Source organism: Schistocerca americana, chromosome 10 (genome assembly GCF_021461395.2).
Source record: "Schistocerca americana isolate TAMUIC-IGC-003095 chromosome 10, iqSchAmer2.1, whole genome shotgun sequence".
Lineage (NCBI taxonomy): Eukaryota > Metazoa > Arthropoda > Insecta > Orthoptera > Acrididae > Schistocerca > Schistocerca americana.
In genome coordinates, this window is record NC_060128.1 from 178,293,903 (window position 1) to 178,318,746 (window position 24,844).

The 24,844-nt window shown below is 45.5% G+C and overlaps 1 protein-coding gene and 1 pseudogene across 1 annotated transcript in view; one reads left to right on the forward strand and one right to left on the reverse strand.

Annotated features, from left to right (window-relative positions):
• LOC124552361 (suppressor protein SRP40) overlaps nucleotides 1–24,844 on the reverse strand; it is a 305,872-nt gene that overhangs the window by 269,681 nt on the left and 11,347 nt on the right. The window lies entirely within an intron of this gene.
• LOC124552858 lies at nucleotides 20,853–20,970 on the forward strand (annotated as a pseudogene).

The window sequence follows — 24,844 nt, forward strand, 5'->3', positions numbered from 1 at the left end:
GAAAACACGTCTGATATATTCTATACGACACTGGTGACGGCATGTGCGTCACATGACAGGAATATGTTGTCGACCCACCTAACTTGTACACTTGGCGAATGGGTAAAAAGATTCTTCTACCTTGCCCGATTTACGTTTTCTTGTGGATGTGATAATCACTCCCAAAAAACTGATGAAAACATAAGAGTTTGTCACATAAACTGCAACAAATGAATGCAACAGCTTCACAGTCGCACAGTTTTCCCTGTGCTCTGTAAAAACATATATTTTTAACGTTTTCAAATTTTTCTGTGTGTAGACCATCAAATCCTGCATATGTCTAAGCAAATCTGAACATGTCCTGGAATTTTGGAGACGGAAGATGAAAATGTGTGAGTGCCTGAACTTTGATAATTGTCTGAAAATAAAACTTTTCACTCGAGGTGAGACTTGAACCAAGGACCTCTCGTTCCGCAGCTGCTCACGCTAACCACGGCGCTCCTGAGCTCATGTTGTCCTTGATGTTGCCTATCTTGCGCATAAACTACTCAGTTTGTATATTTTGCTTATTTTTTTTCATAGTTCCACACAACTTCTTCCTGTTTTCTCGATTGATCTATGTTCAGTTTTCCAAGGCCTATCCACTGTGCCAACTTATAACTAAATCTGAGGGGGGTGCGATGGGGAGGTTCCCTTGTGAGAACTGTGGCGCTGTGGTCTCTTCTAGAGATGAACAAACTCGTTCATCCTTGGGAACTAGTTCACTGCTGATCGTTCTTTTTTGGGTACCGCTCATTTTTACTCGTTCACCGTTCATTTGTCCTTCGTATATGGTTCTTATGAAAAATTGAAAACTAGTAGCATAGGTGACTGAAGGATGGAGGGCACCAAGAGGGGGCACTTGCCTCCCCCCTGGAGTGTAGAGTTTTTATTCACTACAGAATTCTTACACACTTTTAGAAGTAATTTCCGTGAATCTGTAGCGTTGTGTGGCTGATCGCAGGGAAATAATATAGGGTGGCGCACGGAAAACCGGCCCCGAGTACAGACTGCTCGCCAATTGCGGACGATGTGTTGCCCGTTACGAGCAGATACAACAAACAGACAAACATGTAATAATTAGGCAGTGAAGAAATAACAAGCTAATGCAAGCAACAATTGCGAAGCAATCGATGACGATGTGTAGAGAGCTGGAGAAGACAACATGAAAATCTCACGCGACGCGCATGGGCTGTAGCTCATGTAGTCTTGTAAACCTGTTGGTGGCTGGTTCCCAACTTAATAGACCACAAGTGTCTTGTATAAAATTCTTCGTTTCGACTTCCACTACATAGCTATGTTACGTTGTAAATAATAATCGTTTACACCCTATATATACATCACGTTGGCCGGCCGCGGTGGTCTAGCGGTTCTAGGCGCGCAGTCCGGAACCGCGCGACTGCTACGGTCGCAGGTTCGAATCCTGCCTCGGGCATGGATGTGTGTGATGTCCTTAGGTTAGTTAGGTTTAAGTAGTTCTAAGTTCTAGGGGACTGATGACCACGGATGTTAAGTCCCATAGTGCTCAGAGCCATTTTTTACATCACGTTGAGTTCGTAGGCGAAGTAGAGACTTTATGGAAGCATAAAATAAAATGTGGTTTTGTCATTATAATTGCGTCACACGCTTAGTAAAAATTATGTTTTTATGTTGAAGTACGAAAGTTAATGCAGCAATAATATTATTAAGTTCGCAGTAATAAAGTTTTTGGTTTGGAAGCTCCTTCTGAACAAATGTTTTTGAGATAATAAGTAAATACGATTTTATGGAATTCTATGTCATTTCAAATGAAGAGGCACCGCTTTTCCTATGAGCCGAAATGACCCACGACCCACTTTTCCATTTTTTTCTTTTTTTCCAAAGGAACCTAACTAGCAGGTAATGCAAATTGGAAACAACCAAACTTAAAAATAAAAAAGGGCTCTGAGCATAATGGGACTTAACATCTTTGGTCATCAGTCCCCTAGAACTTAGAACTAATTAAACCTAACTAACCTAAGAACATCACAAACACCCAGTCATCACGAGGCAGAGAAAATCCCTTACAAATAATTAGAGCCTTCCTAAATGTAATTTTTTGTAATGAAAGATACACGAAAATCGTTTTATATGAATTTTCTTACGCTAAAAATTAAGCAAATTATTGAAAGTTAGTTGCTAAATCAAGTCGATAAAACTAAAAAATATATGAATAACAAAAAAATACTTGCCTTGTTATAAGTATGTCTACTGCCGTTCATCGATATAATGAAGTGAGCTGATATGCCCTTTTGTTACCTGAAAAGGTGTACCTATTACATACAACGTAATTTTTATGAAATTTACGTAACTATAAAATACTTTTTGACAACTAGGAGCAGTCGGCAGTGGAACTGAGACAGGTGGTCATGCGAAGAACGACGGGTACGGCCGAGGGAGACTGAGACGAGCACGCGACTGAGGCTGGAACGAGAACTGCCGAAGTGACCGCCGCCACCGAAGTGAACTATGAACCGATCGTTCATCGTTCCTGGGACTATAAGTAGACCGCCGCGACCGAAGTGAACTATGAACCGATCGTTCCTTCCTTGGAATTCGTTCCTCGGTCCTTTCGTTCATCTTGGTGAACTGTTCCTTTGCACCCGTTCATTCGCGAACTACCCATCTCTAGTCACTTCATACTCGTAGACTAGTTCCTGCAGCATGCAGGAGTGTAAAGCTATACATTTGTGACTTACTGCTAGTACAGAAGACAAGCACACGATCTTGCTGCTGTAAAGTAGCGCTGAGAATGCAATATGACTGTCGGGATCATATGATCTTCAACGAAGCTGCTGTTGTGAGAATGTGGAGGGTGTAAGACGAAAATTAATTGATGCAAGGTACACAATTACAAATATGTTCCATTAGATGAAGAGTGATATTTGCAGTAAGTTTCACCCAATAGTATGCGCTTCAGACGAAGAACCTATAAACTTCGCCAAATGCAAACAAAATATGTTTCTTGTAGTGGCCATTTTCGCAGCAGCTGCATATAAGTTGCAGTTGTTTCAAAGACAATGCCCTTTTGCGTGCTGCACATCGAAATTTTTATTTATGCACCCTGACACGTTTCGCCTTTTTTACAGGGCATCTTCAGCGGCTGTCGTGAAATATTACATGGTTTGTCCTTTTTACAAATAGATTATGGTTTCAAATGTAGGTTATAGATTTAAAAGCAGTTCCTTAACTTTTTTTTTACGAAATGGAAGTGTACTTACAGGTAGCTTCTAATTCAATGCGTCTAAGCAAACTGCTTTTTCTCACCTGGCAACCAGGTGGTCATCTTACAGTTCATTTTCAGTTGAGTGTCTTCGTTACACATCACTGTAACTGCCATCTTTTTAATAAAAAGATTCGTTTGTTTTTCTAAGTGTTACCAACTACCGAGTGTGTGTGTGTGTGTGTGTGTGTGTGTGTGTGTGTGTGTGTGTGTGTGTGTGGTTGTGTGTGTATTAGAGAGGGAGAGAGAGATTTTTTTCTTAATAATAATAATTATTATTATATTTCCTTTCTCAGACTTCACGTCTGGTTAAAAATGGAAAGTGACGCGGACCTTGATCAAGCGTGACTTATTATTATTATTATTATTATTATTATTAAGTCACGTTTGATCAAGGTCCACGTCACTTTCCATTTTTAACCAGACGTAACGTCTGAGAAAGGAAATATAATAATAATTATTATTATTAAGAAAAAAATCTCTCTCCCCCTCTCTAATACACACACACACACACACACACACACACACACACACACACACACACACACACACACACACACACACACACACGACAGTTGGTAACACTTAGAAAAACAAACGAATCTTTTTATTAAAAAGATGCCAGTTACAGTGATGTGTAACGAAGACACTCAACTGAAAATGAACTGTAAGATGTCCACCTGGTTGCCAGGTGAGAAAAAGCAGTTTGCTTAGACGCAGTGAATTAGAAGTTACCTGCAAGTACATTTCCATTCCGTAAAAAAAAGTTAAGGAACTGCTTTTAAATCTATAACCTACATTTGAAGCCATAATCTATGTGTAAAAAGGGCAAATCATGTAATATTTCAGGACACCCGCTGAAGATGCCCTGTAAAAAAGGCGAAACGCGTCTGGATGCATAAATAAAAATTTCGATGTGCAACATGCAAAAGGGCATTTTCTTTGAAACAACTGCAATTTACAAACAGAATAGTCGTTGTTGTTGTTGTTGTTGTTGTTGTTGTTGTTGTGGTCTTCAGTCCTGGGACTGGTTTGATGCAGCTCTCCATGCTACTCTATCCTGTGCAAGCTCCTTCATCTCCCAGTACCTACTGCAACCTACATCCTTCTGAATCTGTTTAGTGTATTCATCTCTTGGGCTCCCTCTACGATTTTTACCCTCCACGCTGCCCTCCAATGCTAAATTTGTGATCCCTTGATGCCTCAAAACATGTCCTACCAGCCGATCCCTCCTTGTAGTCAAGTTGTGCCACAAACTTCTCTTCTCCCCAATCCTATTCAATACCTCCTCATTAGTTACGTGATCTACCCACCTTATCTTCAGCATTCTTCTGTAGCACCACATTTCGAAAGCTTCTATTCTCTTCCTGTCCAAACTGGTTATCGTCCATGTTTCACTTCCATACATGGCTACACTCCATACAAATACTTTCAGAAACGACTTCCTGACACTTAAATCTATACTCGATGTTAACAAATTTCTCTTCTTCAGAAACGATTTCCTTGCCATTGCCAGTCTACATTTTATATCCTCTCTACTTTGACCATCATCAGTTATTTTGCTCCCCAAATTGTGGAGACGACCATCGATGTAGTGTAGCAAAACTGTGATTCAGCTGAAGAGCCAACAAGTTTCCGTTGATCGACGGTCGAATCCCGATGTTCCCGTGTCCACTGCAATGACGATGTCGTTGGGTCATCATGTGAACATATAGGGGTGGTTTACTCTGGAGCTCCATGTTCACATGTTCAACAATGTACGACGCACTGTGTTCCCCCACCCTCCAGGGCGCTCGCAACTCTCTGCCGGGTTTGTGCTTAGCTATCGCGGGGCCCCAGCCTTTGCTGCACCTTTTCCCTTCTGTGCTGCATGCATACCCTCTTGCTATTCTCTTTCCCTTCCCTTGGGGAACATGTCTGGGGTATTATTGGGAATGTTCTGCATTGTCTGTCACTGACGTACGAACAGTCTCACCTTTGCTTTTTGCTCCCTTTTCCTTTCTTTGCTTCCCTTCTCCTCTCGTTCCTCCGCTTCGGCGTTTGAGGTTCCTCTTATTCTTCTTCCTCCCTGTACGCTCCTGAAAACCGTCCCACACGTCTGAAGCGCAAGTCCACGGAGGTCACAAAGGTGGCATGAACGTCCATTTACAGAAGTTGTTCGAAGTGGTGACCACTGGTATCAGTGCAGCCTTCTTATCATGGATTGAGTGGTATTCCTTATCACTTCGACACTTATCGATTCGCATACTCTGACAATTCTCTCTCGCATATCTTCAGGTGTAGTTGGAACGTCTTTATAAACAAGGTCTTTTACGAATCCGCACAAGAAAAAAATGCAGACGCGTCAAGTCGGGCGAACGAGCCGGCCACGACACATCTCCTCCGCGTCCAATCCAATCCAACGATTTAGGAATTCTCTCTGCAACTCATTTCTAGCCTTCAGCGAAAAATGTGTCGGACACCCATCGTGTTGATACCACATTCTGTTTCTTGTTCCTAAAGGTATTCCTTCCAGTAACAGACCTAATGTTGCTTGCGGAAATGTGGTGTACTTCATATCATTAAGATTTCCTTCGATGAAATACGGGTCTAAAATTGTCCTCCAGAATCCCACACCATACATTCACCGACCATGGTTTTTGGTGTGCAGCTTGCCGCAGCCAACATAGATTAAAAGAAAAGGTTCAAATGGCTCTGAGCACTATGGGACTTAACATCGGAGGTCATCAGTCCCCTAGAACTTAGAACTACTTAAACCTAACTAACCTAAGGACATCACAGATCCATGCCTGAGGCAGGATTCGAACCTGCGACCGCAGCAGTAGCGCGGGTCTGGACTGAAGCGCCTAGAACCGCTAGGCCACAACGGCAGGCATGGATTTTCAGTTGCCAGTAATGCATGTTATGCAAATTAACATTTCGATGGTTCCTGAATGTAGCATCGTCAGTAAATAAAATGAAATTGATAAATGTGTCATCCCTCTGAATCTAAATTTGGGTCCATCGGCAGAATTCAATGCGACACATACAATCCGTACTAGTTAATCCTTGGTGGTGACTGATATGGTAAAGATGATATGTATGGCGATGCAGAACACAAACAACACTACTTGCAATTCGACGCGAACTAACACAAGGATCGCGAACCACAGTCGCAAGAGTACCAATTACCGTTCCCTCATTAGTAACCGTCCTTTGCCGGATATGTTTCCGATGCGGTAAAGATCCAGTTGTTCTCAATTGGCTCAAAAATGGTTCAAATGGCTCTGAGCACTATGGGACTCAACTGCTGAGGTCATTACTCCCCTAGAACTTAGAACTAGTTAAACCTAACTAACCTAAGGACATCACAAACATCCATGCCCGAGTTCTCAATTCATCATACACATATTTAAATGTACGACGTGTAGCGTGAGTACGTTAAGGATATCTATCAGCGTATAAGTATGTAGCTATCACTGAATTTCGGTGGCATTCTCCTTAGAAGCATATCGACTTGTTCTTCGAAGGAACACATCATTCACATTCGCTTGATTCGACGATACTAGTCTTAGCGTTCCTATTAGTGTTGTACTGCGAAACCGTCGAATGGTGTCCCATGCCAATGGCACTTTAGATGGATATGCCGTATTCGGCGAATATTTACTACTATTTGTGCGATATACGAGAGAGAATTGTCAGAGCATGTGCTTCGATAAGCGCTGATGTGATAAGGAATACCACTCAATCCATGATAAGAAGATTGCAGCACTGCATTCATATCAATGGTCATCACTTCGAACACCTTCTGCAAATGAACTTTCATGCAACATTTGCGACCTTTGTTGATCTTTTAAGGACCCTACTGTTACACATCATCGGATTCGTCTCGATAGTCTCTATCAGAAAATAAGTACCAAGCTACGGCGTACCATTTAAGAAAACAAAGTTGACCTTCATCTCTCTGATGCGACCCCTCCTAGCAACAAAAAACCAACGTCATGTTATGGCCCCCGTTATCCCATGCAACATGTCTCTCACAAACTTTTCAGCTACTACCATACTTTCGGAGGTATTCTAGATGGCAATAGTTAGTGACTCACACTGCGCATCCACCAATAGTGCGTACGCGTAGTTAAGTCGATGTTCGATTATGTGTTTTAGGTCTTCACTTATTTTGTCAGCCAATGTAATTCGAGTTTCTCTAATTGCACACTACACCCCTGTTTTTTCCAACATGCAGAGTCCCTTGACGAAAGTAGGGAGGATTTTTCCACTAAAACGATATTGAGGGTTAAGTGAGTTTACATAACCTGATAAAAGCTGCCATACTTCATCAGAAAAAAAATTAATTCAGAGGTAAAATAGTCCCCCATTCGGATCTCCGGGCGGGGACTACTCAAGAGGACGTCGTTATCAGGAGAAAGAAAACTGGCGTTCTACGGATCGGAGCGTGGAATGTCAGATCCCTTAATCGGGCAGGTAGGTTAGAAAATTTAAAAAGGGAAATGGATAGGTTAAAGTTAGATATAGTGGGAATTAGTGAAGTTCGGTGGCAGGAGGAACAAGATGTTGCTCAGGTGAATACAGGGTTATAAATACAAAATCAGATAGGGGTAATGCAGGAGTAGGTTTAATAATGAATAAAAAAATAGGAGTGCGGGTTAGCTACTACAAACAGCATAGTGAACGCATTATTATGGCCAAGATAGACACAAAGCCCATGCCTACTACAGTAGTAAAAGTTTATATGCCAACTAGCTCTGCAGATGATGAAAAAATAGATCAAATGTATGACGAGATAAAAGAAATTATTCAGGTAGTGAAGGGAGACGAGAATTTAATAGTCATGAGTGACTGGAATTCGAGTGTAGGAAAAGGGAGAGAAGGAAACATAGTAGGTGAATATGGATTGGGGGGAAGAAATGAAAGAGGAAGCCGCCTTGTTGAATTTTGCACAGAGCATAACTTAATCATAGCTAACACTTGGTTCAAGAATCATGAAAGAAGGTTGTATACCTGGAAGAATCCTAGAGATACTAAAAGGTATCAGACAGACTACATAATGGTAAGACAGAGATTTAGGAACCAGGTTTTAAATTGTAAGACATTTCCAGGGGCAGATGTGGATTCTGATCACAATCTATTTGTTATGAACTGCAGATTGAAACTGAAGAAACTGCAAAACGGTGGGAATTTAAGGAGATGGGACCTGGATAAACTGAAAGAACCAGAGGTTGTAGAAAGTTTCAGGGAGAGCATAAGGGAACAATTGACAGGAACGGGGGAAAGAGATACAGTAGAAGAAGAATGGGTAGCTCTGAGGGATGAAGTAGTGAAGGCAGCAGACGATCAAGTAGGTAAAAAGACGAGGGCTAGTAGAAATCCTTGGGTAACAGAAGAAATATTGAATTTAATTGATGAAAGGAGAAAATATAAAAATGCAGTAAATGAAGCAGGCAAAAAGGAATACAAACGTCTCAAAAATGAGATCGACAGGAAGCGCAAAATGGCTAAGCAGGGATGGCTAGAGGACAAATGTAAGGATGTAGAGGGGTAAGATAGATACTGCCTACAGGAAAATTAAAGAGACCTTTGGAAAAAAGAGAACCACATGTATGAATATCAAGAGCTCAGATGGCAACCCAGTTCTAAGCAAAGAAGGGAAGACAGAAAGGTGGAAGGAGTATATAGAGGGTTTATACAAGGGCGATGTACTTGAGGACAATATTATGGAAATGGAAGAGGATGTAGATGAAGACGAAATGGGAGATAAGATACTGCGTGAAGAGTTTGACAGAGCACTGAAAGACCTGAGTCGAAACAAGGCCCCGGGAGCAAACAACATTCCATTAGAACTACTGATGGCCTTGGGAGAGCCAGTCATGACAAAACTCTACCATCTGGTGAGCAAGATGTATGAGACAGGCGAAATACCCTCAGACTTCAAGAAGAATATAATAATTCCAATCCCAAAGAAAGCAGGTGTTGACAGATGTGAAAATTACCGAAATATCAGTTTAATAAGTCACAGCTGCAAAGTACTAACGCGAATTCTTTACAGACGAATGGAAAAACTGGTAGAAGCCGACCTCGGGGAAGATCAGTTTGGATTCCGTAGAAATGTTGGAACACGTTCAGGCAATTCTAACCTTACGACTTACCTTAGATGAAAGATTAGGAAAAGCCAAACCTACGTTTCTAGCATTTGTAGACTTAGAGAAAGCTTTTGACAATGTTAACTGGAATACTCTCTTTCAAATTCTCAAGGTGGCAGGGGTAAAATACAGGGAGCGAAAGGCTATTTACAATTTGTACAGAAACCAGATGGCAGTTACAAGAGTCGAGGGGCGTGAAAGGGAAGCAATGGCTGGGAAGGGAGTGAGACAGGGTTGTAGCCTCTCCCCGATGTTATTCTATCTGTATATTGAGCAAGCAATAAAGGAAACAAAAGAAAAATTCGGAGTAGGTATTAAAATTCATGGAGAAGAAGTAAATACTTTGAGGTTCACCGATGACATTGTAATTCTGTCAGAGACAGCAAAGGACTTGGAAGAGCAGTTGAACGGAATGGACAGTGTCTTGAAAGGAGGATATAAGATGAACATCAACAAAAGCAAAACGAGGATAATGGAATGTAGTCAAATTAAATCGGGTGATGCTGAGGGAATTAGATTAAGAAATGAGACACTTAAAGTAGTAAAGGAGTTTTGCTATTTGGGGAGCAAAATAACTGATGATGATCGAAGTAGAGAGGATATAAAATGTAGACTGGCAATGGCAAGGAAATCGTTTCTGAAGAAGAGAAATTTGTTAACATCGAGTATAGATTTAAGTGTCAGGAAGTCGTTACTGAAAGTATTTGTATGGAATGTAGCCATGTATGGAAGTGAAACATGGACGATAACTAGTTTGGACAAGAAGAGAATAGAAGCTTTCGAAATGTGGTGCTACAGAAGAATGCTGAAGATAAGGTGGGTAGATCACGTAACTAATGAGGAGGTATTGAATAGGATTGGGGAGAAGAGAAGTTTGTGGCACAACTTGACTACAAGGAGGGATCGGCTGGTAGGACATGTTTTGAGGCATCAAGGGATCACAAATTTAGCATTGGAGGGCAGCGTGGAGGGTAAAAATCGTAGAGGGAGACCAAGAGATGAATACACTAAGCAGATTCAGAAAGATGTAGGTTGCAGTAGGTACTGGGAGATGAAGGAGCTTGCACAGGATAGAGTAGCATGGAGAGCTGTATCAAACCAACCTTCAGATTGAAGACGTCAATGGCAACAGTAAGAGTGGAAGCTGAAGAAATTAGTTAAAATTTGTGCCTTGGCCAGCATACCTACCTTAACCGCCCAGCTAGCCGCAAAGTCTAACGCGCTGCTTACCGAGCGGGAAGGCGTGCCGGTCCCCCGGCATGAATCCGCCTGGCGGATTTAGTGTCGAGATTGGGTGTGCCGGCCAGCCTGTGGATGGTTTTTAAGGCGGTTTTTCATTTGCCTCGGCGATTGCGGGCTGGTTGCGCTTATTCCGCCTCCGTTACACTATGTTAGCAATTGCTGCGCAAACACTGTCTCCACGTGTGAATACACCATAATTACCACGCAAACATTGGGGTTACACTCATCTAGTATGAGACGTTCCTGGGGGGGAGGGGGGGGGGAGGCGCCAATGGGGACCCATTGGGGGCCACACCGCACAACAACTCTGGGTTCGTTGTGGGGCGGCAGTGGGGTGAATGGACTGCTGTAGCCTGTTGTGGCGTCGTGAACCCCCGAGGGCTACGGCGGGATGAAGGTCCACAGTTCAACACATTATAATACACTCCTGGAAATTGAAATAAGAACACCGTGAATTCATTGTCCCAGGAAGGGGAAACTTTATTGACACATTCCTGGGGTCAGATACATCACATGATCACACTGACAGAACCACAGGCACATAGACACAGGCAACAGAGCATGCACAATGTCGGCACTAGTACAGTGTATATCCACCTTTCGCAGCAATGCAGGCTGCTATTCTCCCATGGAGACGATCGTAGAGATGCTGGATGTAGTCCTGTGGAACGGCTTGCCATGCCATTTCCACCTGGCGCCTCAGTTGGACCAGCGTTCGTGCTGGACGTGCAGACCGCGTGAGACGACGCTTCATCCAGTCCCAAACATGCTCAATGGGGGACAGATCCGGAGATCTTGCTGGCCAGGGTAGTTGACTTACACCTTCTAGAGCACGTTGGGTGGCACGGGATACATGCGGACGTGCATTGTCCTGTTGGAACAGCAAGTTCCCTTGCCGGTCTAGGAATGGTAGAACGATGGGTTCGATGACGGTTTGGATGTATCGTGCACTATTCAGTGTCCCCTCGACGATCACCAGTGGTGTACGGCCAGTGTAGGAGATCGCTCCCCACGCCATGATGCCGGGTGCTGGCCCTGTGTGCCTCGGTCGTATGCAGTCCTGATTGTGGCGCTCACCTGCACGGCGCCAAACACGCATACGACCATCATTGGCACCAAGGCAGAAGCGACTCTCATCGCTGAAGACGACACGTCTCCATTCGTCCCTCCATTCACGCCTGTCGCGACACCACTGGAGGCGGGCTGCACGATGTTGGGGCGTGAGCGGAAGACGGCCTAACGGTGTGCGGGACCGTAGCCCAGCTTCATGGAGATGGTTGCGAATGGTCCTCGCCGATACCCCAGGAGCAACAGTGTCCCTAATTTGCTGGGAAGTGGCGGTGCGGTCCCCTACGGCACTGCGTAGGATCCTACGGTCTTGGCGTGCATCCGTGCGTCGCTGCGGTCCGGTCCCAGGTCGACGGGCACGTGCACCTTCCGCCGACCACTGGCGACAACATCGATGTACTGTGGAGACCTCACGCCCCACGTGTTGAGCAATTCGGCGGTACGTCCACCCGGCCTCCCGCATGCCCACTATACGCCCTCGCTCAAAGTCCGTCAACTGCACATACGGTTCACGTCCACGCTGTCGCGGCATGGTACCAGTGTTAAAGACTGCGATGGAGCTCCGTATGCCACGGCAAACTGGCTGACACTGACGGCGGCGGTGCACAAATGCTGCGCAGCTAGCGCCATTCGACGGCCAACACCGAGGTTCCTGGTGTGTCCGCTGTGCCGTGCGTGTGATCATTGTTTGTACAGCCCTCTCGCAGTGTCCGGAGCAAGTATGGTGGGTCTGACACACCGGTGTCCATGTGTTCTTTTTTCCATTTCCAGGAGTATACAATACCTACCTCGCTAGGTGCGTAAGCTAGCCGTTACACTACCACAACATTGCTGCTCAGCAATAGTGACAATCTAAGAAGGCGAAAAGAAGCTGAAGATGCGATTGAAGTTAGTGTTACGGAGGGCACTGAACTACAGTAGTCCATACATCTATGTTAGCTATAATGCAGTGGTGATGTAACGGCTAGTGCACCTGCGTAGTAAGAAACGAGATCTGGGTTCAAGTCCAGCCATGGCACAAATTTTAATTCATTTTTACAGCTCCCACATCATTGTAGATAAAGCTGAGGATCAGGAGCCTCCAGGAAAACTTAATTAAATCAGATCCATACCACAGCAACAGTTGTAATGATGACCCTCTAAGGTCGAAACCGATTAACTGTAATTTGTATGTCAAATGCGATGCAGACATTTGTGAATAACAGTGTCTAATGTGTCGGCACAGCCGACACATCCTGAGGAGCACCTCGATGTCGTATCACAGATATCCCCACCGACGTCTATCAGGTTGAAACGGAAACGCACATACGAGACAGATGCTGAGTGCAGTCGCCAAGGGACCCAGTGGTGCGTGCCTGCTGAGCAACTCCTTTGGTGGGTGCATCCGTGACCAGCCTCTACCTGTGCAATATAGGACGACCGCGGGAGCTACACGTCCTGGTCTAATTTGCAGTATTCTGTCTTAGTCACCCTTCAGCGGTTCCCCGTGCATTAATAATGGACGCCTCGCACTGAGCAACAATTTTGTAACAGCTGGACATTAGCGCTGTTCTTTTTCTTTTGAGAAATTCCTTCGCAATGCAAAGAGCTGCAAGTTAAGTAAAACTTCTCTTCACTCTTCGCTAGTCATTTTTGCTCCTGTCCGGCTTTCCTACAACAACAGGTGCTGCACCACTCTGTGGTCCTTCCTACGTTGCGTACTCAGTACTACACCACACTTTTTTTTCTTTTGCTTGTGCCGGTTTTACTGCGGATACGCAGGGTCGGCATGGCTAATCGGATGTGGCAATGTTAGTTGAAGGGGTGGCCGGATGCTCTTCCTGCCGCCACCCCGTACCCCTCGGGAAGGATTTAGTGAATCCCGACTGTCTGCGACTAGTGTAATCAATGGAATAGTGCAAAAGCGTTCAGATGTCTGCGAGCCGTTAAGTGAGGCGGGACGTGGGGACCAGCCCGGTATTCACCTAGGGGTATCTGGAAAACCGCCTAAAGTCCACATCCAAGCTGGCCGGAACACCGGCCCTCGTCGGTAATCCGGTGGGCGGATTCGATACGGGGCCGGCGCGCCTACCCGAGTCCAGGAAGCAGCGCGTTAGTGCGCTCGGCTAACCTGGCGGGTAGTACTACAAAACACTGTCCAAGTGCAATTATAGGGATATCTTACACTATGTGATCAAAAGTATCCGGACAGCCCCAAGAACATACGTTTCTCAGGTGCATTGTGCTGCCGCCTACTGCCAGGTACTCCATATCAGCGACCTCAGTAGTCATCAGACATCGTGAGAGAGCAGAATGGGGCTGTCACTTGTGTCATACGTCTGTACGCGAGATTTCCACACTCCCAAACATCCCTAGGTCCACTGTTTCCGATGTCATAGTGAAGTGGAAACGTGAAGGGACAGGTACAGCGCAAAAGTGCACAGCCACATGTCATCTATTGACTGACAGAGACCGCCAGCATTTGAAGAGGATCGGAAAGTGTAATACGCAGACCGTCACACAGGAATTTCAAACTGCATCAGGATCCACTGCGAGTACTAAGTTAAACGGGAGGTGAGAAAACTTGTATCGCTTACGAGCAGCCGCTCGACCATGAAATCTACCACGCTGGCAAATGCCAAACGACGCCTCTCTTGATGTAAGCAGTGTAAACATTGAACGATTGAACAGTGGAAAAACGTTGTGTCGAGTGACGAATCTCGGTACACAATGTGGCGATCCGATGGCAGGGTGTGGGTATGGCGAATGCCCGGTCAGCGTATGTAGTGCCAACAGTAAAAGTCGGAGGCGGTGGTGTCATGGTGTGGTAGTGTTTTCATGAAGGGGGCTTGCACCCCTTGTTGTTTTGCGTGGCACTGTCACAGCACAGACCTACATTGATGTTTTAAGCACCTTCTTGCTTCCGATTGTCGAAGGGCAATTCGGGGATGGCGATTGCATCTTTCAACACGATGGAGTACCTGTTCGTAATGCGCGGCCTGTGGCGAAGTGGTTACACGACAGTGACATCCCTGTAATGGACTGGCCAGCACAGATTCCTGTCGTGAATCCTACAGAACACCTTTGAGGTGGCGATTAAAATTCTTCTGGGTATTATGCCACGTCATTGCTAACAGCTAACAACAATAATAAAGTAGAACCGACGTTTCGGCCGAATTGCAACGGTCTTCCTCAGGGCACGGCTGTTTTTCTATGCGGGTAGGTGCTTCTATTTATTACAGACTATCGATATCTGACGTCACTGTTGTAAAACTTTCAATTGGCCCTCTAATATGATTGGCTAGTCATGACGTAAGGGAAGATGGAAGGAAAGAGGCTATTCGTGGATGTCCATGTCGTCAACGATTGGTAGCTGTCCGCCAATCAGTGTTCGGCTTCTGGTCGGCAGGTTTTCCTCCCGATGTGCGCGGAAGTGGACTGACAGTTGCTCTACAGCTGTTTGTGCAGATACGCCGGTGTCCAATGTAGCATCTGCCCCGCGACCGCTCGCGGCCTGTTGGACTGGGATGGCCGGCAGCCAGGACGCCGGGAGTTTGTAGCCATCTTCTCTGTCGATGTTGTCAGGCTGCTTAATAATTTCGATCGCCTCCCGTGTTTTGCGTTTTCGCATCCACGATTCTTTCGCCAGTACTAGGACTTCCTGGAACCTGATAGGTCGTCCACAGTCACGGTGGTGTACTGGGGATGTTTCGGAACGCCGACTTCGTGCCAGGCCTCACCGACCGACATCGATACCTCTCCTCAGTGCAGCACCGCGTGAAGAATGGGCTGCCATGCCCCAAGAAACCTTCCAGCACCTGACTGAACGTTTGCCTGCGAGAGTGGAAGCTGTCATGAAGGCTAAGGGTGGGCCAACACCATACTTAAATTGCAGCATTGCCGATGGAGGGCGCCACATGTCCGGATACTTTTGATCACGTAGTGCATGACACAGGCGCTGGGGGACTCGTGCTGCACGAGCGCCAATAGCAGTCAGCTGTGGACGCCACTTTATGGCTGCTGCGTGTAGCCATGGCCGCACTGCCGTGCCGCGACCACAGGAGAGATTCCATCGGCGGGAAGGAAAGCCACGCGAGATTAGTCTGATAGCGGCGCTGATTGCTCCGGGCTTTAATCGCCGCGTTAACGCCGGCAGAGTGGCGAAGTGCCCCTACCGGCACTCGCGTCACCCCCACACTCTCGCTACGTCCACATGGCGCTCCGGATTTCGTAATCAGATTCTCCAGTACAGCTTCTGGACGGTCGCGGAAACGCTCCAGTATCGAGTGCCGAAATGCCGTTCTAACTGACACATTCTCTTCCACCATCAATTTTGCTTGCCATGTAAACGCTCAACCGTTTTGGAAGCTTGTTTGGACTGACAGGTTACGCTCTAGATTCAAAAATTTTCGCTTAATGTGGACGGAGTGCCTTTTTGTGCCGTGAAGGAACGGCAGAAACATAAGGTTGAACTCGATGTTTCTGTGCTGGTGTAAGTTCCCATAGTACTGTCCTACATATTGTTGCTCCGGTTGCAATGGCCTTATTTATTGATTCTCATTTTCTACACTACTGGCCATTAAAATTGCAACACCACGAAGTTAACGTGCTACAGACGCAAAATTTAACAGACAAGAAGAAGATGCTGTCATATGCAAATGATTAGCTTTTCAGAGCATTCACGCAAGGTTGGCGCCGGTGGCGACACCTACAGCGTGCTGCCACGAGTAAAGTTTCCAACCGATTTCTCATACACAAACAGCGTTGACCGGCGTTGCCTGGTGAAACGTTGTTGTGATGCCTCGTGTAAGGAGGAGAAATGCGTACCATCACGTTTCCGACTTTGATAAGGGTCGGATTGTAGCCTATCGCGATTACGGTTTATTGTATCGCGAAATTGCTGCTCACGTTGGTCGAGGTCCAATGACGGTTAGCAAAATATGGAATCGGTGGGTTCAGGAGGGTAGCACGGAACGCCGTGCTGGACCCCAAGGGCCTCGTATCACTAGCAGTCGAGATGACAGGCATCTTATCCGCATGGCTCTAACGGATCGTGCAGTCACGTCTAGATCCCTGACTCAACAGATGGTGACGTTTGCAAGACAACAACCATCTGCACGGACAGTTCGACGACGTTTGCAGCAGCATAAACTATCAGCTCGGAGACCGTGGCTGTGGTTACCCTTGAAGCTGCATCACAAATAGGAACGCCTTCGATGGTGTACTCAAGGACGAACCTGGGTGCACGAATGGCAAAACGTCATTTTTCGGATGAATCCAGGTTCTGTTTACAGCATCATGATGGTCGCATCCGTGTTTGGCGACATCGCGGTGAACGCCCATTGGAAGCGTGTATTCGTCATCGCCATACTGGCGTATCACCCGGCGTGATGGTATGGGGTGCCATTGGTTAAACGTCTCGGTCACCTCTTGTTCGTATTGACGGCACTTTCAATAGTGGACGTTACATTTCAGATGTGTTACGACCCGTGGCTCTACCCAGCGAAACACACATTTCAGCAGGATAATGCACGATCGCACGTTGCAGGTCCTGTACGGGCCTTTCTGGATACAGAAAATTTTCGACTGCTGTCCTGGCCAGCCACCTATTGAAAACGTCTGGTGAACGGTGGCCGAGCAACTGGCTCGTCACAATAGGGCAGTCACTACTTTTGATGAAATGTGCTATTGTGTTGAAGCTGCACGGGCAGCTGTACCTGTACACGCCATCCGCGCTCTGTTTGACTCAATGCCCAGGCGTGTCAAGACCGTTATTACGGCCAGAGGTGATTGTTCTGGGTACTGATTTCTCAGGATCTATGCACCCAAATTTCGTGAAAAGGTAATCACATGTCAGTTCTAGTATAATATATTTGTCCAATGAATACCCGTTTATCATCTGCATTTGTTCTTGGTGTAGCAATTTTAATGGGCAGTAGTGTATTTATGCTTCCCTGTTGCTGTTTGAGTTTACATTTTGTCATTTGGAGATAGTATGTGGCTCTGTAGACGCTAAAGAATGGAGTGCCAAGTAGAGAAATCTGAACATTTCCGACATATTCTTCTATTTGAATTCAGTAGACAGGTGACAGCAGCGAAGGCAGCCACAAGCATTTGCGTCGTGTATGGGGGCCCATTGGATAGAGCGTCTTAATAAAATTATCTCCTCGTTTTGACATAACTGATTCTCCACGTTCAGGAAGAGCTTCGTGGTTCAATGAAGACAGCTGAAACGCATTGATCCAGTGATCCACGTCAGTGTAGTCGAGAGCTGGCAAATGTGGTTAACTCCGATCATACCACCATCGTGCGACATTTGCGTGCAATTGGCGAGGTTCAAAACCGCGAAGTATGGGTACTGCAAACTCAAAGCCAAAATCACGAAATCTAGCGGGCGCACGTCACCAACCGGCTCTTGAATAACACCGACCATATCTTACATCGTTACTGGTGAGGAGAAATTGTATCTTAAAGCTAATATAAGGCAAAGAAAGCAATGCTTGAGCCCAAACAAAGCAGCAACTCCCCATACAAAGACCCATGCGCATGCACAAAAGGTATCCATCCGGCGGAGCAGCGACGGTGTGATTTTTAAATGGTTCAGATGGCTCTAAGCACTATGGGACGTTAACATCTGAGGTAATCAGTCCCCTAGAACTTAGAACTACTTAAACCTAACCAACCCAAGGACATCACACGCATCCATGCCCGAGGCAGCATTCGAACCTGCGACCGTACCGGTCGCGCGGTTCCCAACTGTAGCGCCTAGAACCGCTCGGCCACTCCGGCCGACGACGGTGAGGTGTACTACGAGTTGTTTCGCCGAGGTGTAAGCGTCGCTGCTGACATTTGTCAACACCTGAGACGTCTTGCAGATGCAGTCCAAGAATAACGACCAGGAAGACTGCGTGAGGTGACGCTAATCAAAGATAACGCCTGCCAGCATTCCGCCAGACTGACAAAAAACACCATACAGAAGTTGGGTTGGGAAGTTACTCCGCACACACCTTATCCACCTGATATTGCGCTCTCAGATTTTCATCTTCAAGGAATATCCTTTCCTGTTGAAAATGCGCTCCGAACATGACTTGACCAAAACTTCCTGGCAGGTTAAAACTGTGTGCCGGACCGAGACTCGAACTCGAGAACTTTGTTTGGAAAGTAGGAGACGAGGTTCTGGCTGAAGTAAAGCTGTGAGGACGGGGCGTGAGTCGTGCTTGGGTAACTCAGATGGTAGAGTACTTGCCCACGAAAGGCAAGGTCCCGAGTTCGAGTCTCGGTCCGGCACACAGTTTTAATCTGCCAGAAAGTTACATATCAGCGCACGCTCCGCTGCAGAGTGAAAATCTCATTCTGGATGACTTGACCAGTTCCTCGCCTCAAAACCGCGTGACATCCGCAGTCGCGGAATCGAAAATTACCCCAGCGTTGGCAGTCCGTTGTAAATAGTGAAGGAGAATACACACACATCAAAAAAACTTTTCCATCACCTCGGTTCCGAGAGTTCCGGAACCTGTACAGAAAATTGGAATAGAGAGAAACATAAATATCATTTGCGTCCTTTTTATTGCTCATGAAAACCACACATTGCATGTTGTACCACCACACAGCGAGACCTTCAGACGTGGTGGTCCAGATTGCTGTACACACCGGTACCTCTAATACCCAGTAGCACGTCCTCTTGCATTGATGCATGCCTGTATTCGTCGTGGCATACTATCCACAAGTTCATCAAGGCATTGTTGGTCCAGACTGTCCCTCTCCTCAACGGCGATTCGGCGTAGATCCCTCAGAGTGGTTGGTGGGTCACATCGTCCATAAACAGCCCTTTTTCAATCTAAACCACGAGTGTTGGGTAGGGTTCATGTCTGGAGAACATGCTGGCCACTCTAGTCGAGCGAAGTCGTTATCCTGAACGAAGTGATTCACAAAATGTGCACGATGGGAGCGCGAATTGTCGCGAAAAGCATTATTCAACATGGTGGCGTCAGGGTCCCCCCGGGCCATAATCCGTAGGTAAGGGTGATCCACAGCAGTAGTAGCCCTTGGGCGGCCTGAGCGAAACATGTCATCGACAGTTCCTGTCTCTCTGTATCTCCTCCATGTCCGAACAACATCGCTTTGGTTCACTGCGAGACTCCTGGACACTTCCCTTGTTGAGAGCCCTTCCTGACACAAAGTAACAATGCAGACGCGATCGAATCAAAGTATTGACCGTCTAGGCATGGTTGAACTACAGACAACGCGAGCCGTGTTCCTCCTTCCTGGTGGAATGACTGGAACTGATCAGCTGTCGGACCCCCTCCGTCTAATAGGCGCTGCTCATGCATGGTTGTTTACATCTTAGGGTGGGTTTAGTGACATCTCTGGTCAAAGGGACTGTGTCTGTGATACAACATCCACAGCCAAAGTCTATCTTGAGATGTGGGAACCGGGGTGAACCAAAACTTTTTTTTGGTGTGTGTATTATTGATGACTAAATTCCCTGTTGTGTGTGTTTGTTGTGTTTATTAAACGTATAGAAAAAACGCTACTATCTAATGCAGAAGACTGGGTTATACTTCCTGTAATTAAGTGAACAGATATACCAATCGTGCCAACTCGGAAACTGAACAGCTGGTTTCCAGAGAACATTTTTATAAAACAGGTGTCAACCGGAAAACTGATTTTTGACCGCTCTAACAAAATTGATCCGGGCGTTATCATATGAACACGACAGCGAGAAATGGTCCCGAAATTCGATTTTCGTCTTCCGGGACTCGTCTCGCAAGTAACCGTAGCAACTGAGTGTTCCACCTCCTTCTTAGCGTTAATCCAGTCTAGTACGGGGTCCGCTGTAGGAAAGATTTGGCAAACATATTTTATTAGACTTTGTAACCCGATGCCATTCCTGCCGTCCTTGTTTTCAGTTACACACGCTTCGTGTTGTGTTGCGATCGTATTCTGTTTCTATATCATATTGTCCGAGACGGAAATTGGGAATCAGCCCAGCATTTGCCTAAACGAGCATGGGAAACCAACTAGAAACCTCGTTTGGACGAGAAACTGTAACACCTGCAAGGAGCCCATTGAGTGCGAGGTCACAAGTTGAGTCTTCAGTAAGCCTCATTAGAAAACATTGTGTTAACAGTTATGATACGAAAAATATTAGCTGCTAATGACTCACCGCCAACGGCCCTGCCGCAGTGTTAACACCGATTCCCGTCAGATCACCGAAGTTAAGCGCTGTCGGGCTGGGCTAGCACTTGGATGGGTGACCGTCTGGTCTGCAGAGCGCTGTTGGCAAGCGGGCTGCACTCAGCCCTTGTGAGGCAAACTGAGGAGCTACTTGACTGAGAAGTAGCGGGTCCAGTCTCGGAAACTGACATACGGCCGGGAGAGCGGTGTGCTGACCACATGCCCCTCCATATCCACATCCAGTGACGCCTATGGCGTGAGGATGGCACGGCGGCCGGTCGATACTGTTGGGACTTCCAAGGCCTGTTCCGACGGAGTTTCCATCAGGAGGGTGTAGAGATCAACCTTCTATGTGCTGTATGTATTACGTTTCACAAAATGGACATTGTCTAGTTTTAAGAAATGTTCAAACAAACCATTAACTTACACCACGAACACTGAATGAAATGGCGCGCCACAGTGATCACAAAGCTTCGCAACATCAACATCGAAGGCTATAAACCTTACAGGATATTCAGCTAGGTATTCCCTATCAAAGAATGCATATAGAATCGTGTTTGTGTAACGGGGTGATGAGAACTGAAGAAATGTGAAGCTTATCGTCAAACTGGCTAGTCTTTAAGGCATATCTGCAATAATACACATGTGATCAAAAGTATCCGGACACCCCCAAAAATTCATTGTTGGAATATTCGCTAGTGTAGCTTGGGGCAGTGCAATGGGAACAGCGCTTAGCGTTGTGCAGTTGCAGGTGAGCCGCCAGCAGTGGTGGATGTGGGGAGAGAGATACCAGGGTTTTGACAGGTTACTATGAGCGGACAATCTGGACGTGTGTCCATCAGAAAAAGGAAATTTGTAAGACGATGTCATGAACTGATATATATACGAGGGTGAGTCAAATGAAAACCTTAAATTTGTAATAACTAATCGAAATTTCGCGCCGTTATCCTGTAAGTTGGTATGCGTGCTACAAACAGCGTGCAGAATGGCCTGTAGGTGGCAGCACAGTGCAGATACACACATACCGTCGCAGTATCAGTATAAAGATGGCCGCCCCACTTGCCACTTGCACTAGGGAACAATAGCGTTCTGTTGTGCGGTTTTTTGCGTAGTGAAGGCGAGATACCTATCGACATTCATCGACGAATGAAGGTTCAGTACGGTGATGCATGTTTGTCACAGCAGCAAGTCTACGAATGGAGTAGGAAGTTCGCAAATGGTGTGACTTCAGTGGAAGATGCTCCTCGTCCAGGTCAGGCACAACGAGTTGTGACTCCACAGACCACTGCAGCAGTTGAAGCCATACTGAAGGAAAACCGCCGAGTGACACTGAATGACATTTCAGCATGTTTACAGATTAGTCATGGGTCAGCGCACCACATTGTGCATGATGTTCTCCAGTTTCACAAAGTTTCTGCAAGATGGGTGCCACGGCAGCTGACTCCTGAAATGAGAGAACGACGTTTTGATGCTTGTGAAGAACTTCTTCGGCGCTTTGAATGAGAAGGTGATGGCTGCCTTGCAAGAATCGTTACTGGGGACGAAACCTGGGCTCACTTCCACCAACCGGAAACGAAGAGAGCGAGCAAGGAATGGCGCCATTCCTCATCACCAAAACCAAAGAAGTTTCGAACAGAACCGTCAGCAGGGAAGGTTATGCTGACTCTCTTTTGGGAGCATTTTGGAGCATTACATGCCTAGAGGGACCACTGTCACCAGTGCATCATACACAGATCTCCTAAAAAATCATCTGCGGCCTGCAATCAAATCAAAGCGACGTGGATTGCTGTCAGCAGGTGTCCTTTTGCAACATGATAATGCAAGGCCCCGCACTGCCCGTACAACAGTTGCATTAATCTCAGACCTGCATTTTGAGTGTGTTCCTCATCCACCATACTCACCAGACCTTGCCCCAACTGATTTCCATATGTTTGGATCACTCAAAGACGCAATGGGAGGAAAGAAGTTGCGTTCTGATGAAGAGGTACGACATGCGGTGGATGAGTGGTTACGCGGACTACCAAAAGAATAAATTTTTTTTAAAGGTATTTACGCGCTTTGTAAGCGCTGGAGAACTTGCATTGAGCGTGGAGGAGATTATGTTGAAAAGTGATACAGCTTTGTACCACTTCTGCACAATAAATAATATTTTAAAAAATATTTAAGGTTTTCATTTGACTCACCCTCGTATATTATGACTTTTGAACACTATTAAGCTGGCGGTATTGGCGCTCGCTGTATTGCAGTAGTTAGAGTAACGAAGATTTTTGTGAGGTAAGTGATTCATGAAAGGTATAGGTTGTTGTTGGTCAGGGCTATCCTTTCGTAGGGATTATTGAAAGTCAGATTGCGTTGCGTTAAAATATTGTGTGTCAGTTTAGTGATGATCAGAATAAGTAAAGAAAAATCAGTCTCAGTACGTTTAGTTTTGCTCAGCTGTTTGAAAATCAAATAACGTAAGAGTTTTCCAGCATTGCCATCATTTATATACAAAGGAGAAGTTTCAAATGTTTTGGCTCATTAGTGTATGAACTTACCTATGATGTTTCAGCATCCTGCGATATAGACAACCCGCACCTCTGCACTGGTAACATCGTCAGTTTCCTTACAACCTCTCCGTATTGGATGGTGTTTGAAAAACATGCTTCGTGCTACGCTTCCAAAGAATGCGTCCAGCTTTGGTGGAAACGGTACCCGTCTAAGGCAAAAAGGCCCCAGCGTTGGTGACAACTAGAGATGGGTAGTTAGCGAACGAACGGGTACAAAGGAACGGTTCACCATGATGAACAAAAGGACCGAGGAACGAATTCCAAGGAACGATCGGTTCATAGTTCACTTCGGTCGCGGCGGTCACTTGGACAGTTCTCGTTCCAGCCTCGGTCGCGTGCTCGTCTCAGTCTCGGTCTCCCTCGGCCGCACTCGTTCTTCGCATGACCACCTGTCTCAGTTCCACTGCCGACTGCTCCTAGTTGTTCAGTATCCAGTTGTTCGTTTCGTTCACTGCGCTCGCCTATTTTACATGTGTTCCAAACTGTTCTTGCACTTGGTTCTGGCTATTCAGCGTCCACGACCGGTAATCAAAAAGTATTTTATAGTTACGTAAATTACATAAAAATGACGTTGTATGTAATAGGCACGTCTTTTCAGGCAACAAAAGGGCATATCACCTCACTTCATTATATCGATGAACAGCAGAAGACATACTTATAACAAGGCAAGTTTTTTTTGTTATTCATATATTTTTTGGTTTCATCGACTTGATTTAGCAGCTAATTTTCAATAATTTGCTTAATTTTTAGTGCAAGAAAATTCATATACAACGATTTTCATGTATCTTTCATATACAAAATAATACATTTAGGAAGGCACTAATTATTTTTAAGATTGGTTGTTTCCAATTTACATTACCTGTTAGTTAGGTTTCTTTGGAAAAAAAAGTGGGTTGTGGGTCATTTTGCTCAGTAGGAAAAGCGGTGCCTCTCCATTTGAAAAGACATAGATTGCTATAAAATCGTATTTACTCATTATCTCAAAAACATTTGTTCAGAAGGAGCTTTCAAACCAAAAACTTTATTACTGCCAACTTAATTATTATTATTATTATTATTATTATTATTATTATTATTATTGCTGCATTAATTTTAATAATGCAACATAAAAACCTAATTTTTACTAAGCTTGTGAGGCAAGTATGATGAGAAAACCACATTTTATTTTATGCTTCCATAAAGTCTCTACTTCGCCTACGAACTGGGAGACAACGTGAAGTATATATAGGGTGTAAACGATTATTGTTTACAACGTAGCGTAGCTATGTAGTGGAAGTCGAAACGAAGAATTTTATACAAGACACTTGTGGTCTATTAAGTTGGGAAACGGCCACCAACAGGTTTACAAGACTACATGAGCTACAGCCCATGCGCGTCACGTGAGATTTTCAAGTTCTCTTCTCCAGTTCTCTACACATTGTCATCGATTGCTT